Below are 17,618 nucleotides of genomic sequence, written 5' to 3' on the forward strand. Positions count from 1 at the left end.
TCACCGTTTAGAAATGAAAGCACTTTATGTATCTAGTCCCCCACTTTTGAAGAAGTCATAAGTATTTTGATAAATTCACTCATAGTGTATTAAAGTAGTCAAAAGTTGAGTATTTGGTCCCAAACTCGTTGGTTGCATTTGCAGTTTGTTTTGGTTGTGTTTTGGGTTATGTTTTGTCCAATAGTAACTGAATGGTGGATGATGACTGGAGTAATTTTCTGTCTAAGTGAGTAGATAACATGTTTCTAAACATTACAAACATGCAAACCTCTCACCATTACCAATAACAGAGGGGGTATGATCCTTGTTCCTCTGTAACTTTCTCATTCATCATCATTCATAATTCCTGAATCATTATTCATAATCATGGTAGCATCCACATGAATGTAGAAGTGTTCAGAAACATCTTCTATTCTTACTGACAATACAAGTGAAGTGACTCCAAAATGACAGGACATTATTCACCATTCAGTTTCTATTGGGAAAAACATCATCCAAAACACAACCAAGACAAACTGCAAATGTATTCAACAAGTTTGTAGAATCACTAGCTTGATGTAATCACTGCAGGTAAGGAATATTGGACCAAATACTAAACTTATGACTACTTTAATACAATATAAGTGAATATGTCCAAATTATTAAGACTTTTTCAAAATGGGAGAACTAGATACATAAAGTGCTTTCATATCTAAACAGTAACTCAGATATGTATGAAAATACTCTCAAATAAAAGGTGACATTATATACTGTCACCTAATATGAAACATTCTATCTCAAATCCAAATTGCTGGAGCATAGCACCAAATGTAAAACTGTAAGCTTCACTGTCCAAACACATATGGTGTGGACTATGTGTGCCTGGTAAACACATGTGGATCTGGTGAACAGTTATCACTTGTTGACCAACTACAGGAATAATGACCTCAGAGTCTCCAGTTTACAGTGGGGATTCCCCAGTCCAGCAGAGAGCAGCTTCACTCCTGAATCCTTCAGGTCATTGTTACTCAGGTCCAGCTTTCTCAGGTGTGAGGGGTTTGACTTCAGAGCTGAGACCAGAGAAGCACAGCCTTCCTCTGTGACTCCACAGCCTGACAGCCTGCAAAGAGATCATCATGATTTCACAAACACAGTTAATTTAACACCAGTAGTGTAGAAGGACAATGGCAGATGCATTTGGTTTATTCTCTCAAACAACATATAGATTCATCTTCCGTCTCCTAGAATTGCATGGTCATATTGTTATACTAATGTGAACACCAATGCACTGATTCAGTAAGTTTTTCTATTTAATATTATATATTATATACATATTATAATACATATATTTCTCTAAACTGAATATTTCTTCCTGATGATTAGTACTTAAATGTCATTTTATGTACTCACAGAGCAGCTCTGGAGGCTTTGACCACTGGCAGCAGCCTCAGAAGACCTTCCTCTGATCTGGAGTATTTCTTCAGGTCAAACACATCCAGCTCCTTTTCTGAAGTCAGCAACACAAAGACCAGAGCTGACCACTGTGCAGGTGACAGTTTGGCTTTTGACAGACTTCCTGAGCTCAGGTAGCTTTGGATCTCCTCCACTAGAGAATGGTCATTCAGTTCATTCAGACAGTGGAACAGATTGATGCACCTCTCTGGAGAGGGATTCTCCCTGATCTTCTCCTTGATGTACTTGACTGTTTCTTCATGGCTCTGTGAGCTGCTTCTTGTCTTTGTCAGTAGACCTCGTAAGTGCTTCTGATTGGACTCCAGTGAGAGGCCCAGAAGGAAGCGGAGGAACAGGTCCAGGTTTCCTGTCTCACTTTGTAAGGCTTTATCCACAGCATTCTTGTAGAAGTTAACTTTACGCTTGTGTCTGATCCTCACAGAAAAGTTGCTGGCCTTTGATTGCGGTTCATCCATTAGATTCTCATTGTTGTTGATGAATGAGAGGAACACATATACAGCAGCCAGAAACTCCTGAATGCTCAGATGCACGAAGCAGTACACCTTGACCTGGTACAGCCCACATTCCTCTTTAAAGATCTGCGTGCACAATCCTGAGTACACTGAGGCTTCATTGACATCAATGCCAGCCCTTTTCAGGTCTTCTTCATAGAAAATCAGATTGCCCTTCATAAGCTGTTGAAAAGCCAGTTTTCCCAGTGACAGAATGCTCTCTTTATTCCAGTGTGGACCTGTCTCTTCTTTCCCAAGATACTTTTCATTCTTCTGTTTGGTATGAAACACCACAAGGTGTGAGTACATCTAAGTCAGAGTCTTGGGCATCTCTTCTCTCGTATGTTTCAGCATGTGTTCAAGGACGATTGCAGAAATCCAACAGAAGACTGGAATGTGGCACATGATGTGGAGGCTCCTTGATGTCTTTATGTGTGAGATGAGTCTACTGGCCAGGTCCTCATCACTGAATCTCTTCCTGAAGTACTCCTCCTTCTGTGGGTCATTGAACCCTCGTACCTCTGTCACCTGGTCAACACACCCTGAAGGGATCTGATTGGCTGCTGCAGGTCGGGTAGTTATCCAGAGGAGAGCAGAGGGAAGCAGATTTCCATTGATGAGATTTGTCAGCAGAACATCCACTGAGGTTGACTTTGTGACGTCACAACAGATCTTGTTCTTCTGGAAGTCTAGGGGCAGTCGGCACTCATCCAGACCATCAAAGATTAACAGAACTTTGTACTTGTCGTAGTTGGAGATTCTTGATTCTTTGGTTTCCTTTGAGAAGTGATTGAGAAGTTCAATGAAAGTGTGTTTTTCCTTTTTCATCAAATTCAGCTCCCGAAAAGGGAATGAAAATACAAATTGGACATCCTGATTTGCTTTTCCTTCAGCCCAGTCCAGAATGAACTTCTGCACAGAGACTGTTTTTCCAATGCCAGCGACTCCCTTTGTCAGCACAGTTCTGATAAGTTTGTCTTGTCCAGTTAAGGGTTTGAAGATGTCGTTACATTTGATTGCAGTCTCTGGTCTTGCTTGTTTCCTGGTTGTTGTCTCAATCTGTCTCAGCTCATGTTCATTATTGACCTCTCCTGTTCCACCCTCTGTGATGTAGAGCTCTGTGTAGATCTTATTGAGAAGTGTTGGGTTTCCTTGTTTAGCGATCCCCTCAAATACACATTGAAACTTCTTCTTTAGATTAGATTTGAGTTCACGTTGGCAAATCACAGCAAGCTCATCTGAATGAAGAAATAACACAGAGGATATTAATATTACGTCTGTTTTAATGGCTACGGTATTGTGGGACTGTGTTTTAAAGTTTGATGAGGTCACTAGGTGTTGTGTTAAGGCTGCTACAATATCATTGAGTTACACAGCTACTTTAGCTGTACTTTAGCTACAGCTTTTAAATGTTCTAAAACAGCATTCAACATGAGGCAGACAGCTCTTACTTTTCTCCAGTGTGTCAGCAAGCTCCTTCTGGTTCATTTTCCTCAGGACGTGCAGTGTGATCTTCAGAGCCCCCTCTCTGGCACTGCTCTCCTGCTTCTCATCTTCAGCGTCCACCACTTCCTTATCCTGCTTCTGACTCTCAAAGCCTTCTGGGAGTTCTGGACTAAGAATCCTCTTGAACATCTTCAGCTCGTTCTTCACAAATGTCATAATATTCTCTTCAAGCAACTGAAATAAATCAAGTAAATAAGTTTAGCAAGAGACTAAATGCTTTCTCAATAACACATTAATGAATGATTGACAGATCAACTTTACTTGAGGTAAACAAAAACAAATGTACATAACAGGACCACATACACTGAATATGGAGGCCAGGTCTGTTTGATGACTCTGGGAAGACTGACCACTGAGAATCTCTGATTTTGATCTCTCCTGTTGGTTTCTGTGGACAAAACATGAGATTACATCTCCTCATCCAGGGAGTGCACACACACACACACACACACACACACACACACACATACACACACACACACACACACACACACACACACACACACACACACACACACACACACACACACACACACACACACACACACACACACACTCACACACACACACAAAATGGAAAAAAGGTTTAGCCTATGGATTATGAAAACAACAAAAAGAAATGGGAAAATGGGAGAGGAGAAATGACTAGAGACAGTGTTATTTAACTCACTGACCGTGACCCATGAGTTCTTCTTACCTTTGTTCAGTAGAAAAGTCTCCATCTCTGAAGAATATAGGATGACCCATCATAGACTTGAACAATATAGGATGACCCATAGACTGGTCACTCTTCATGGACACACAGCTGGGTACAGGGGAGGCTGGTCTTTCCTGCTTGATTGGACTTCAACACAACAGAGACAAACATTACATCTCTCATCTACTCTGAGCTCAGATGGGGAAACATGAGAAGAGTTTAATTCCAAAACGCTATATATCCATTTTCAGAAATGTTCGTAAATTAGCTTCTATTGTTTAAAGAAATTATCAAATAAATGGTTGTGTTTTCTCACTAGCTAATAATGGCATGCTATTGTTCAATGACAGACATGTGTTTGTTTAAAATCACTTGATGGTTTTTTTCAGACAGACAAATAATGCAGTTTTCTTTGCCAAATGTAATAATATATATCTGTCTCATTCTCAGAGAAACAAGTAGTACAGCTATGTTTTACACAGTCAAATGTAACAAATAACTACATTTTTAACAAACATCTGTACTAATGTACAAAATTCAATACAGTAATATGAGATCTTTACGTAAAACATTTACATTTTAGTCATTTAGCAGATGTTCTTATACAGGGCCCAGTCTCATAAAAGCATATTAAGGCTAAGTTTATTGATAGAACATTCGTGGGAACATTGTTAAATCTCTGAGCTGTTATTGACGTTGCACTTGAAAACGCTCATACTCTAACGCCTGCCTCAGACCACTCGTAGAAAGACTAAGTGAGTTGTGAATCATTAGAAACTTTTTTTGTCCTCCTGCGTCACTTTAAACACAGAAGATCTCCGCTAAACATAGAATCACATGGTTTATCCGTTTCTCTGTGATGCCAATAATTTCAGAACAAAGTTGACTACTAATACAAAGTTCCAAATGTCTTTGCAATTGATACAAACAAGCGATTTATAAAATGATGCTTCAAATGAAAACCGAGATGACTGCATTAAAAAAGGCTATAGGCCTATTTCAATCATATTGAAATACATTTCCTGTTCAATCAATTGAGTTCTATTTTTCTACTTATAGGCTAAACTGTAACTTGCCTCAATATATTTCATGATGTGTAGCCTAACATGTGCGCAATGATGTGCCACCAAATCTGTGATTAGGTGAATTTTTATTGGGTAAGCATTAGAATAAACTACCTCAATATTTGCAGCTGTAGGTGCTAATATCTCTCTAGGAGCTGATCCATGGTCAGTATTGTGAACTAATTATAATTATAAGGAAAGATTTTAATGGAGAAAGCTGATCAGAGACCAGTGCTCCCTTTCTTTCGATCCTATCAGTATCGATACATGCTCCTCCGGACGTGATACCTTGTCATGCTGCTGATCCAGTTTCTACTGGTCTGCCTGCGGATCTGGAACTCTGACCTGTTCACCGGACGTGCGACCTTGTCCCGAACCTGCTGTTTCTACCCTCTCTCTCTCTCCCTCTCTACCACACCTGCTGTCTCGACCTCTGAATGCTCAGCTATGAAAAGCCAACTGACATTTACTCCTGAGATGCTAACGTGTTGCACCCTCTATAACCACAGTGATTATTATTTGACCCTGCTAGTCAGCTATGGCTCCCGAGTGGCGCAGCGGTCTAAGGCACTGCATCTCAGTGCTTGAGGCGTCACTACAGACCCCCTGGTTCGATTCCAGGCTGTATCACAACCGGCCATGATTGGGAGTCCCATAGGGTGGCGCACAATTGGCCCAGCGTCGTCCGGGTTTGACCGGTGTAGGCCGTCATTGTAAATAAGAATTTGTTCTTAACTGACTTGCCTAGTTAAATAAAGGTTAAAAAAAATCTATGAACATTTTAAAATCTTGAAAAACCATCTGAACTTAATGGCCATATCCTCTTATAATCTCCCCCCCAGCACAGCCAGAAGAGGACTGGCCACCCCTCAGAGCCTGGTTCCTCTCTAGGTTTCTTCCTAGGTTCCTGCCTTTCTAATGAGTTTTTCATAGCCACCGTGCTTCTACATCTGCATTGCTTTGCTCTTTGGGGTTTTAGACTGGGTTTCTATATAAGCACTTTGTGACAACTGCTGATGTAAAAAAAAAAAATCTGGGAATACATATGAAGCAGACCAAGCCAGGGTTTGGGGTTTGAGAAGTCAATGAGAGGTAAAAATGACTTCCTTAGTTGTTAATTTTGAAAATGTTCTGTCTTAAGTAGTTTATCATACTGACACATTTTCATGTTAGTCATAAACAACTTTATATCGAAGGAGTGCCTTTGATTTGACGGCCTGCACATGTGCAGTTCGGCACAAGACGACCATTAGACCCAATGACGTATTTCTGCGCATGAGCTTCAAATCAATTCAAATTGTATTTCTCACATGCGCCGAATACAACAGTGGTAAACTTTACTGTGAAATGCTTACTTACGAGCCCTTTCCCAACAATGCAGAGTTAAAAAGTCACAAAAATTAGCTAAATACAAAAAGGAAATAGTAACATAATAAAATAACAATAATGAGGCTATAAGGAGTACCGGTACTGAGTCAATGTGCAGGGGTACCAGGTAGTTGAGGTAATAACTAGACTATATACAAGGAGTACCAGTACTGAGTCAATGTGCAGGGTACCAGGTAGTTGAGGTAATAACTAGACTATATACAAGGAGTACCAGTACTGAGTCAATGTGCAGGGGTACCAGGTAGTTGAGGTAATAACTAGACTATATACAATAAGTACCAGTACTGAGTCAATGTGCAGGGGTACCAGGTAGTTGAGGTAACAACTAGTCTATATACAAGGAGTACCAGTACTGAGTCAATGTGCAGGGTACCAGGTAGTTGAGGTAATAACTAGACTATATACAAGGAGTACCAGTACTGAGTCAATGTGCAGGGGTACCAGGTAGTTGAGGTAATAACTAGACTATATACAAGAAGTACCAGTACTGAGTCAATGTGCAGGGGTACCAGGTAGTTGAGGTAATAACTAGACTATATACAAGGAGTACCAGTACTGAGTCAATGTGCAGGGGTACCAGGTAGTTGAGGTAATAACTAGACTATATACAAGGAGTACCAGTACTGAGTCAACGTGCAGGGGTACCAGGTAGTTGAGGTAATATGTACATGTAGGTAGGGGTAAAAGTGACTAGGCAATCAGGATAGAGATTACATCTTCTCATCCAGGGAGTGCACACACACTCACTGACACACACACACACACACACACACAAACACACACATACACACACACACATGGAGGGAATGTTGTGTTAGTTTAATATTGTTTTAGGACAATGAAAATGGAAAAAAGGATTAGCCTATGGATTATGAAAACAACAAAAATAAATGGGAAAATGGGAGAGGAGAAATGACTAGAGACAGTGTTGTTTAACTCACTGACCATGACCCATGAGTTCTTCTTACCTTTGTTCAGTAGAAAAGTCTCCCTCTCTGAATAGTATAGGTAGACCCATAGACCGGTCACTCTTCATGGACACACAGCTGGGTCCAGGGGAGGCTGGTCTCTCCTGCTTGATTGGACTTCAACACAACAGAGACAAACATTACGTCTCTCATCTACTCTGAGCTCAGATGGGGAAACATAACAAGAGTTCCATTATAAAACACTATATATCCATATTCAGAAATGTTCGTCAATTAGCTTTTATTGTTTAAAGAAATTATGAAAGAGATTGGTGTGTTTTTCAGTAGCTAATCGTGGTATGGGGTTGTTCAATGACAGACATGTATTTGTTTAAAATCTATCACTTGATGGTTTCATTTCAGAGAGACAAATAATCATGTTTTTATTGCAAAATGCTACATATCTGCCTCACTCTCAAGAGAAATAAGTAGTACTGCTAGGTTTTACACAGTAATAATATATATCTGCCTCACTGTCAGAGAAATAAGTAGTACTGCTAGGTTTTACACAGTAATAATATATAACTTCCTCACTCTTAGAGAAATAAGTAGTACTGCTAGGTTTTACACAGTAATAGTATATATCTGCCTAACTCTCAGAGAAATAAGTAGTACTGCTAGGTTTTACACAGTCAAATGTGACCGACCGGCTCGAACTTATGTAGCAAAATTTGAAATTGTGTTTTTTACATTGGATAAAAGTAGAGACTCAGCGATATCATACACTACAGTTGAGGAACAATGGGAAAGTAATTCTGCTTTGAAAGATGATAAACTTGTAACCTCAATTTTGAGAAAATGGTCTTTGAATGTTTTGGTTCACCTACTGGAGAGCTCTTCTTTATCTACTGTGGCCGATAATGTCACCCATCTAAATAAATAGTTTTTTTTTTTATATATATATAGTTAACTAAATGTATGGTGTTTTTTGTTTATGTCAGTTTCATTGTTTGTTATGGTATAAATGGTTATTTTATTGTTGTAAGTGGTAAAATTAACCAATTAATTAATTACTACTTTAGTAAGGATATACTTTATTCAGTACTACTGCAGTTGCTAAATAATTCCAATAGATGGCAGCTTAAGACCATGAATGACATTTCAGAAGGTTAGTTTAGTTTTCTCCCTGGATACACCACCACTCCCCCTCACAGGAAAACTCCTGCACATGCTTTTTACTGTCCCTTTCCACACTGCTAACGCAAGAGGAACGACTGAAAAAGCATTTAACAGATTACTGTGAAATAATATAATGATGATTCATGTTTATTATTGCCTGTTTTTATGCTCATGTTTTGAAATTATACTTCATTACTATAACGATTATCAATAAGCCTGAACATTAATTTAGTCACCTCTGGTTGAGAAAAACGTATTTTCCTGGTACATTCATTGTCAGATTCATCAACCAGCAGCGAGCACTGTCTTCTAGCACAAGCGAGGGGCATGTTGAGGTACATTTGCTAACCGGGAGGGTTGCATGATGTAATTTATTGGTGGGCTGGAAGACGCACTCTTGTCTTATCTATTCCGAGATTGTTTAATCGATATATTAGATATTTTAAAATGCATGTATACTAGGGTTGAGGTTGGAGCATCTGACTAGTGATTATTTACCAGGGGTTCAACACCTGCTATAGTCACTATTTAGTTGCTCTTCCAAAAGCATCACAGGCCTAATAGGAGACATATAGCTAACTAAAGTAATGAGTGACCATTTTAGAAAATCATGGGACATGTAGTATTTGGTTGAATGCTATTTTATGTCAATCATATTGCTGCTTGTAGCCTATAACTGATGCTTCGTGGTCTTATGCTGCCATCTATTGGAAATATTTAGCAATTAAAAGTTATTAATTCACGTACAGACATTGGTGAGGCAGCTGAGAAATAAAGTGTATTAGATCAGTCTCAAACCTGCCCCACGCCAATTGCTGGACCTTCACACAGAGGTTACTAGGTCACCCAATTCAAACCACATTTGAAAAATAAAACAAATGTGTCTTATTTATCAAGTGTTCTGTTTTGCAATTATACATATAATAAAATAACAACAAAATAATCAAAACGCTATTTAATACTATAATTGTATTTACTAAGATAATATTATTACTAAAATAGTTTCTAAAAGTGTTCTAGGCTACCCTACCCTAGAATTAGGGGTTAGGGTTATGGCAAAAATAGGTTATAAGTAGGGTAAGAGTTTCTGTATAGCACTTTGTGACATCTGCTGGTGTAAAAAGGGCTTTATAAATACATTCGATTGATTGTTAGGTTTAGGGTTTATATGGCAAAAAACAGTATGGGTTTATGGCACTCTTGCTCCTCCTTGTGGCCGTCTGTGGGTACTACATACCTCATTCACTCCACCTGCTAGGCTCATAATCTGAGGTAGCAACTGCATCAGATCTACAAATCAATGAGCTAGACCACCCCATTATATCCATTTGGTTTGCAACTCAGTGAACCTGCGCAGCATTTGCTCAATTCAATTCCTACAAACGAAGATTTCAATACATACCAAATTACCCAGCAGACATTTCGAAACAAGTCATAAAAAAAGGGTTATTTCTTAATAAAAAAATGTCTTCTGGCTGTTTAAATCGGCCACATCTTGAAAAAGAGGACAGGGACATGCGTTTTGTTTAGATTGTACACTTTTTTCTTAAAACAAATATGGTTAACCATGATCAGAAAATGTTTAATGTTTGATGGCTATCCGCCAGCCAACGCCTCTAAAACTGTGTCTCACCTCAACATGTACTCAGATGAACACTGTGCGCGCTCACCAAGTAGCCGTAACCTTGTTAATAATAAATTACCTGAGGTAAACCTACAGGGTTAACGCTCACCAAGTAGCAGTAACCTCGTTAATAATAAGTTACCTGAGGTAAACCTACAGGTTAACGCAGGCAGGTCTCATTGATAACAATAGTGAAGCTGGCATTGTGACGCAGAACAATGGGCTGGGAATAGAACGTTCTGAAGGCGAGTCGGTGTCACGGAGCTCAATAGAACTAATAGGAGCTGGTAGGGTGAAAAATGGCCAAACATAAGGCCTGTTTTTTCGCAATTACTTCATAACCAGGGACAGAAGTTAATATTATGAAACTGGGCTCCATGGCGGATGCAATGAACTAATTTTATCAGAAATAAACGTTCTAAAAAATGTAACTTGAGTTGCCCCGAAAATAATATTCAAAAAGTTCAGTCCTTGGACACAGAGGGGTTAAACACTAAAGTTACCGTCCATTTAGTGAAGAGAGGAGAACCGGACAGAGACCAACATCCGTCAACGAGAGAGGGAGAAGCCCTCCACGGGATTTAACAGGTGGAAGAAACAACCAAGGAGCTCCATCGGTCCACAAGAAAAGCAGGCAGCCGGTGCTGATGTAGTGGTAGCTAGGATAACTAGGATGCTGCTGGTAGAGTAGTTAGCTTAGCTAGCTGTACCGACTAGCTTGGCTAGCTAGCAGGTCATTCGTCTGTCCCTCGAGGATGATGACGAATCCGGTGAACCACACAAGATGAAACAAGGATAGCGAGTGAAAAGGATCTGGCTACACTCATACTGTCACTGACCATTACGCAAAATAGCTAATTGAACAATAAACCTCGGCGTCTCAACACTGTAACAATCTCCGTCGTTATTCCCCAACATCACCTCAGCCCACTCTGCGCGTAACTGGACAATATGCTTGGCGCCAAACCGTACGTGGACGCGGGCAGTTCTGTACGGGGACGCGGGCAGTTCTGTACGGGGACGCGGGCAGTTCTGGACGTGGACGCGGACAGTTCCAGAACGCAGACATGAGCAGAGCAACACAATACATTTACATTTACATTTTAATCACTTAGCAGACGCTCTTATCCAGAGCAATTTACAGTTAGTGAGTGCATACATAACCCAGTCTTTACACTGGCTTACATTAGTAATATTCATTTTTATATGTAAAACAAACATTCAAAGTTTTTTTATAACAATATTTTGAGATCTGGGCCCATATCCACAAAGTGTCTCAGAGTAGAACATTGGTCGTATAAGTGCTGAGAATAAAGACATTTTACACTTATGGGTATACATTAAAGCTATGCATGAAGCCTCTAGTCCCACCTAGTCGGCAGATATTTAGGACACCTCATGAGCTGTCCTAACCAATTAAGAATTAACAGCAGGTGTCTTGATAATACTATAGAATAATGCAGATTATTTTTTCCCAGACATCTATAGTGTTTACAGTAATGACTATTACCGATCATTATCTTTTTTAATCCCACCCCTCTGCTACTCTCTGCCCCGCCCACCTATCTCCGTAGAACATCCTCTTTTGATTTCCACCTGCCATATTTTTTTCAACTTTGCTGTGATGTCTTACATGCATTTGAACCTTTCTAGTCGCATAGTATCCACAGACTAAATTAAAGATCAATATTTTTCGTAAGAGTTTTATTCTGTTGTTGATTGACTGACTATGGCTTTCCAAATCCCCAGCACTGCTATTTCTAAGGATCATCTTAAATGAATATTGGGATTTTACAACCATACCTATTGTCCTATAAATTATATTCTTAGCAACAAATATTCCTATTTAATAGTAGTAGACATCATTAATAAATGGCACCATGCAGGGTTCTATATGGAGCCATTTTGGTTCAGGGAAGAAGAACCTGTAGAGTTCTGATTAAAGAACCCTATAAAAGGGACTCTATATAGAACATTTAGTGGTTCCATATATAAAGCAAGCGATATAACCTTTTTTGGTTTAAACAGGAGTGAAGAGTGTGTTGATTTGACGGTAATATTGTCAAAATTCCGCTTGTAACAATGATCAGAATAAGTAAAAACAATAAGGTTATGCATGACATCATATTAGACAATAACTAAGAGTAGGATCAATGATTGTGTCATGCAAAACTTCTATAGATGCGTGTGTGTATGATGGTAAAGATGTGTGCGTATGCTGGTAAAGATGTGTGTGTATGCTGGTAAAGATGTGGGGGTGTGTGCGTGTGTGTGTGTGTGTGTGTGTGTGTGTGTGTGTGTGTGTGTGTGTATGTGTGTGTGTGTGTGTGTGTGTGTGCTGATGAGACATCCACATATCACAGCCAAATATACAGGATACAAACATTTCATTCCAGCTATATAGCATTTAGCTAAACAAAAATTCATACACAAAAATATATTAATTAAAATCTTAGAACAACAATATTTTACAGACACATAAAGGTACATAAGCAATCATTTCTGATGTAAAATAACAAACGTGAAAAAATAGTGGATATAACGTTTTAGAAATAAACTCTTTATAAATTCTTAAACTACATTGTCATCTCACCTCTTAGCTTTGGTGTCATGTCCTCCAGAGATACTCATTTTAGAGGCAGGGACCCCCTCCTCTCTCTCCCCAGAGAGATTCATTTTAGAGGCAGGGCCCCCCTCCTCTCTCTCCCCAGAGAGACTCATTTTAGACCACTGACCCCTAAACAGAGATCCAACATGTTGGTTGTGGTGAACACAGTGACAACTAATTATTGAAGGTCAATTGTTCTATTTTATTCATTATCTCTTAGAAATAAAATATTTACGTCATTTAGCAGACGCTCTTATCCAGAGCGACTTACAGTTAGTGAATACATTTTTTTTTTATACTGGCCCCCCGTGGGAATCGAACCCACAACCCTGGCGTTGCAAACGCCATGCTCTATCAACTGAGCTACATCCCTGCCGGCCATACCCTCCCCTACCCTGGGCCAATTGTGCGCCGCCCATGAGTCTCCCGGTCGCAGCCGGCTGCGACAGAGCCTGGATTCGAACCAGGATCTCTAGTGGCACAGTTAGCACTGCGATGCAGTGCCTTAGACCACTGCGCCACTCAGGAGTATTTACTACCAGATACGTCCAAACGGTCAGGAGATTTAATACAACCACATGAACATGTATCATGACTGATATTTTTCACCTTTTCTCCATGTAGTGAAGCTATTAATAATAATAATAATAGTAATAATAACAATAATAATAATAAAATAATATTTATAATAATAATAATAATAATAATAATAATAATGTCTCACTTTCTCTTGTAATAATTCCACTCATTCTAGTGTGTTGCTTTGTTCAACAGGTCTGCTATTACTATGGTATTATTGAATTTAATTCATAATATCAATGTTAAGAAAAGTATGTTCAGGTTCATACCAAATTACACAGGAAGTAGGAGCTCATTCTAATTTAGAAAACAACAAATGTTCTGATATTCTGAAAGATGATTTAGAACTATGATACATTAACATTTTTACAAATTGTAAAATAACCACGATATACGAATCCTATAATACGATTTATGAATAACATGTTTTTTGAATCTGACTTGCCAACGCCCAGTTAGCGCCATTTTGTATGATTGAACTGTCACGTACCTGTCCCAGGTGAAATGGACTGTTAGATCTGAGTGTTTTACTGTCATTCTCTATACTATAATAACACCATATATTTAATTTCCCTACACACTTTACAATAATCCCTTGGAAGATTCTTACCTTGTAGCCTGTATTCACAACCAGAACATGTCAAGTCACTGAGATATTTTCCGTTGTGCTGAGAGAGCACCTTCCTGATGACAAGTGGCTCTGTATCTGTGTTCTAGGTACAGTTGATCTTTGGATGCAATAATATCTGGTCAAAGTCTAGTGGCACAACACCATGTATATCATTAACATAACAGTAGTTTAACCTTTGGCCAGTAATGGCCATGGCATACTATAAAATGTAGAATCATTATGAGGGATCCAGTTTCAACATATCTCTAACTTTGAACCATAAAGTGGGGTCCCAAATTATTGACACCATTGATAAAGATGAGCAAAAATGACTGTATAAAATAAATAATTCAAATACTGAGCTATATTGTATGCTCAAAAAAATTGTAAATTAAATGATTTTATACTAATACATTTGCTCAGAGAATGATTTTGTTTAACAAGCAATACTTGTTTTCTCAAAAAAGTAGCGGTCAAAATTGACACCCCCGTTCATTACCTCCCCTGGGAGAAAACAATGGGAGTGATATTAGACCATTCCTACATACAGAATCCTTCCAAATGGCCAACTACAGGAAGGTAAAGGTACAACTAAACACACAATAAAGAAACAAATCTCCCTAACTGACGGGAGGCTTGAATCTTAGTAATTTACCCACCGGCCTCTTACTACTATCCCAATGTATACATTCTACCAACATGATACATAAATAATCCCTGGTAGGATCCTTACTACTATCCCAATGTATACATTCTACCAACATCATACATAAATAATCCCTGGTAGGATCCTTACTACTATCCCAATGTATACATTCTACCAACATCATACATAAATAATCCCTGGTAGGATCCTTACTACTATTCCAATGTATACTTTCTACCAAAGTCATACATAAATAATCCCTGGTAGGATCCTTACTACTATCCCAATGTATACATTCTACCAACATCATACATAAATAATCCCTGGTAGGATCCTTACTACTATCCCAATGTATACATTCTACCAACATCATACATAAATAATCCCTGGTAGGATCCTTACTACTATCCCAATTGATACATTCTACCAAAGTCATACATAAATAATCCCTGGTAGGATCCTTACTACTATCCCAATGTATACATTCTACCAACATCATACATAAATAATCCCTGGTAGGATCCTTACTACTATCCCAATGTATACATTCTACCAACATCATACATAAATAATCCCTGTTAGGATCCTTACTACTATCCCAATGTATACATTCTACCAACATCATACATAAATAATCCCTGGTAGGATCCTTACTACTATCCCAATTTATACATTCTACCAACATCATACATAAATAATCCCTGGTAGGATCCTTACTACTATCCCAATGTATACATTCTACCAACATCATACATAAATAATCCCTGGTAGGATCCTTACAACTATCCCAATGTATACATTCTACCAACATCATACATAAATAATCCCTGGAAGGATCATTACTACTATCCCAATTTATACATTCTACCAACATCATACATAAATAATCCCTGGTAGGATCCTTACTAGTATCCCAATGTATACATTCTACCAACATCATACATAAATAATCCCTGGTAGGATCCTTACTACTATCCCAATGTATACATTCTACCAACATCATACATAAATAATCCCTGGTAGGATCCTTACTACTATCCCAATGTATACATTCTACTAACATCATACATACATAATCCCTTGTAGGATCCTTACTACTATCCCAATGTATACATTCTACCAACATCATACATAAATAATCCCTGGTAGGATCCTTACTACTATCCCAATGTATACATTCTACCAACATCATACATAAATAATCCCTGGTAGGATCTCTCTCCACCCCCCTAACCCAACTCAATCCCTAACCCAACTCTATCCCTAACCCTAACCCAACCCAATCCCTAACCCAACTCAATCCCTAACCCTAACCCTAACCCAACCCTATCCCTAACTCTAACCCTAACCCAACTCTATCCCTAACCCTAACCCAACTCTATCACTAACCCAACCCTAGCTCCAAGCAGCAGCACTGTGGCAAGGACTGGATGTTGTTTGGATGAATAGTGATCTGTATGATTTTTAACAAGCAACTCCACTCTACTACAAAGTTAATATTCAATGTGATAAAAACAACTTGTTCCTTACTTTTTATTTTGTTTTTAGAAACCACTTTTCAGACCTTGTTTTTCCATGACCACATTTAAATGTACCCCTTGATTTCTGTTGAAATATTTAGTGTTTGTGTGTGTATCTTGTTGCCTAGTTTCCAGCAGAAGGGATCCAGGTGGGTATCTGAAGTTCAATTGATCCTGATCGTTTACAGGTTTGATGCCAGGAACAACTAGTGAAGATATCGACACACAAGAGCTTTCATTGGTTCTATGGTTGGTTCAACCAGATATGTTTGCTGTACCTCATTATAGATCCATCTGTGGTTGGTTCAGCTAGATATGTATTATATACCTCATTATAGATCCATCTGTGGTTGGTTCAACTAGATATGTATTCTGTACCTCATTATAGATCCATCTGTGGTTGGTTCAACTAGATATGTATTCTGTACCTCATTATAGATCCATCTGTGGTTGGGTCAGCTAGATATGTATTCTGTACCTCATTATAGATCCATCTGTGGTTGGTTCAGCTAGATATGTATTCTGTACCTCATTATAGATCCATCTGTGGTTGGTTCAAATAGATATGTTTGCTGTACCTCATTATAGATCCATCTGTGGTTGGTTCAGCTAGATATGTATGCTGTACCTCATTATAGATCCATCTGTGGTTGGTTAAACTAGATATGTATTCTGAACCTCATTATAGATCCATCTGTGGTTGGTTCAACTAGATATGTATTCTGTACCTCATTATAGATCCATCTGTGGTTGGTTCAGCTAGATATCTATTCTGTACCTCATTATAGATCCATCTGTGGTTGGTTCAACTAGATATGTATTCTGTATCTCATTATAGATCCATCTGTGGTTGGTTCAGCTATATATGTATTATGTACCTCATTATAGATCCATCTGTGGTTGGTTCAACTAGATATGTATTCTGTACCTCATTATAGATCCATCTGTGGTTGGTTCAGCTAGATATGTATTCTGTACCTCATTACAGATCCATATGTGGTTGGTTCAGCTAGATATGTATTCTGTACCTCATTATAGATCCATCTGTGGTTGGTTCAGCTAGATATGTATTCTGTACCTCATTATAGATCCATCTGTGGTTGGTTCAGCTAGATATGTATTCTGTACCTCATTATAGATCCATCTGTGGTTGGTTCAGCTAGATATGTATGCTGTACCTCATTATAGATCCATCTGTGGTTGGTTCAACTAGATATGTATTCTGTACCTCATTATAGATCCATCTGTGGTTGGTTCAGCTAGATATGTATGCTGTACCTCATTATAGATCCATCTGTGGTTGGTTCAGCTAGATATGTATGCTGTACCTCATTATAGATCCATC

The 17,618-nt window shown here is 38.7% G+C and overlaps 2 protein-coding genes and 1 pseudogene across 3 annotated transcripts in view; 2 read left to right on the top strand and 1 right to left on the bottom strand.

Annotated features, from left to right (window-relative positions):
• Nucleotides 1-12,941, bottom strand: part of LOC311142287 (NLR family CARD domain-containing protein 3-like) — a 13,738-nt pseudogene extending 797 nt beyond the window's left edge. The window contains exons 1-6 of the transcript in view: nucleotides 12,904-12,941; nucleotides 7,568-7,684; nucleotides 3,753-3,837; nucleotides 3,395-3,623; nucleotides 1,390-3,181; nucleotides 926-1,099 (exon numbers count right to left, since the gene is read on the bottom strand). The product of the transcript in view is annotated as an NLR family CARD domain-containing protein 3-like (transcript). The remainder of the gene's footprint in view (nucleotides 1-925; nucleotides 1,100-1,389; nucleotides 3,182-3,394; nucleotides 3,624-3,752; nucleotides 3,838-7,567; nucleotides 7,685-12,903) is intronic.
• The window catches only part of LOC311140907 (NACHT, LRR and PYD domains-containing protein 3-like), a 466,410-nt gene that overhangs the window by 378,550 nt on the left and 70,242 nt on the right, over nucleotides 1-17,618 (top strand). The gene's annotated exons all lie outside the window — the stretch shown is intronic.
• Nucleotides 1-17,618, top strand: part of LOC311141405 (NLR family CARD domain-containing protein 3-like) — a 674,300-nt gene that overhangs the window by 154,915 nt on the left and 501,767 nt on the right. The gene's annotated exons all lie outside the window — the stretch shown is intronic.

The sequence above is a fragment of the Coregonus lavaretus genome (assembly GCF_964263955.1).
Source record: "Coregonus lavaretus genome assembly, chromosome: 2".
In the NCBI taxonomy this organism is placed as follows: domain Eukaryota; kingdom Metazoa; phylum Chordata; class Actinopteri; order Salmoniformes; family Salmonidae; genus Coregonus; species Coregonus lavaretus.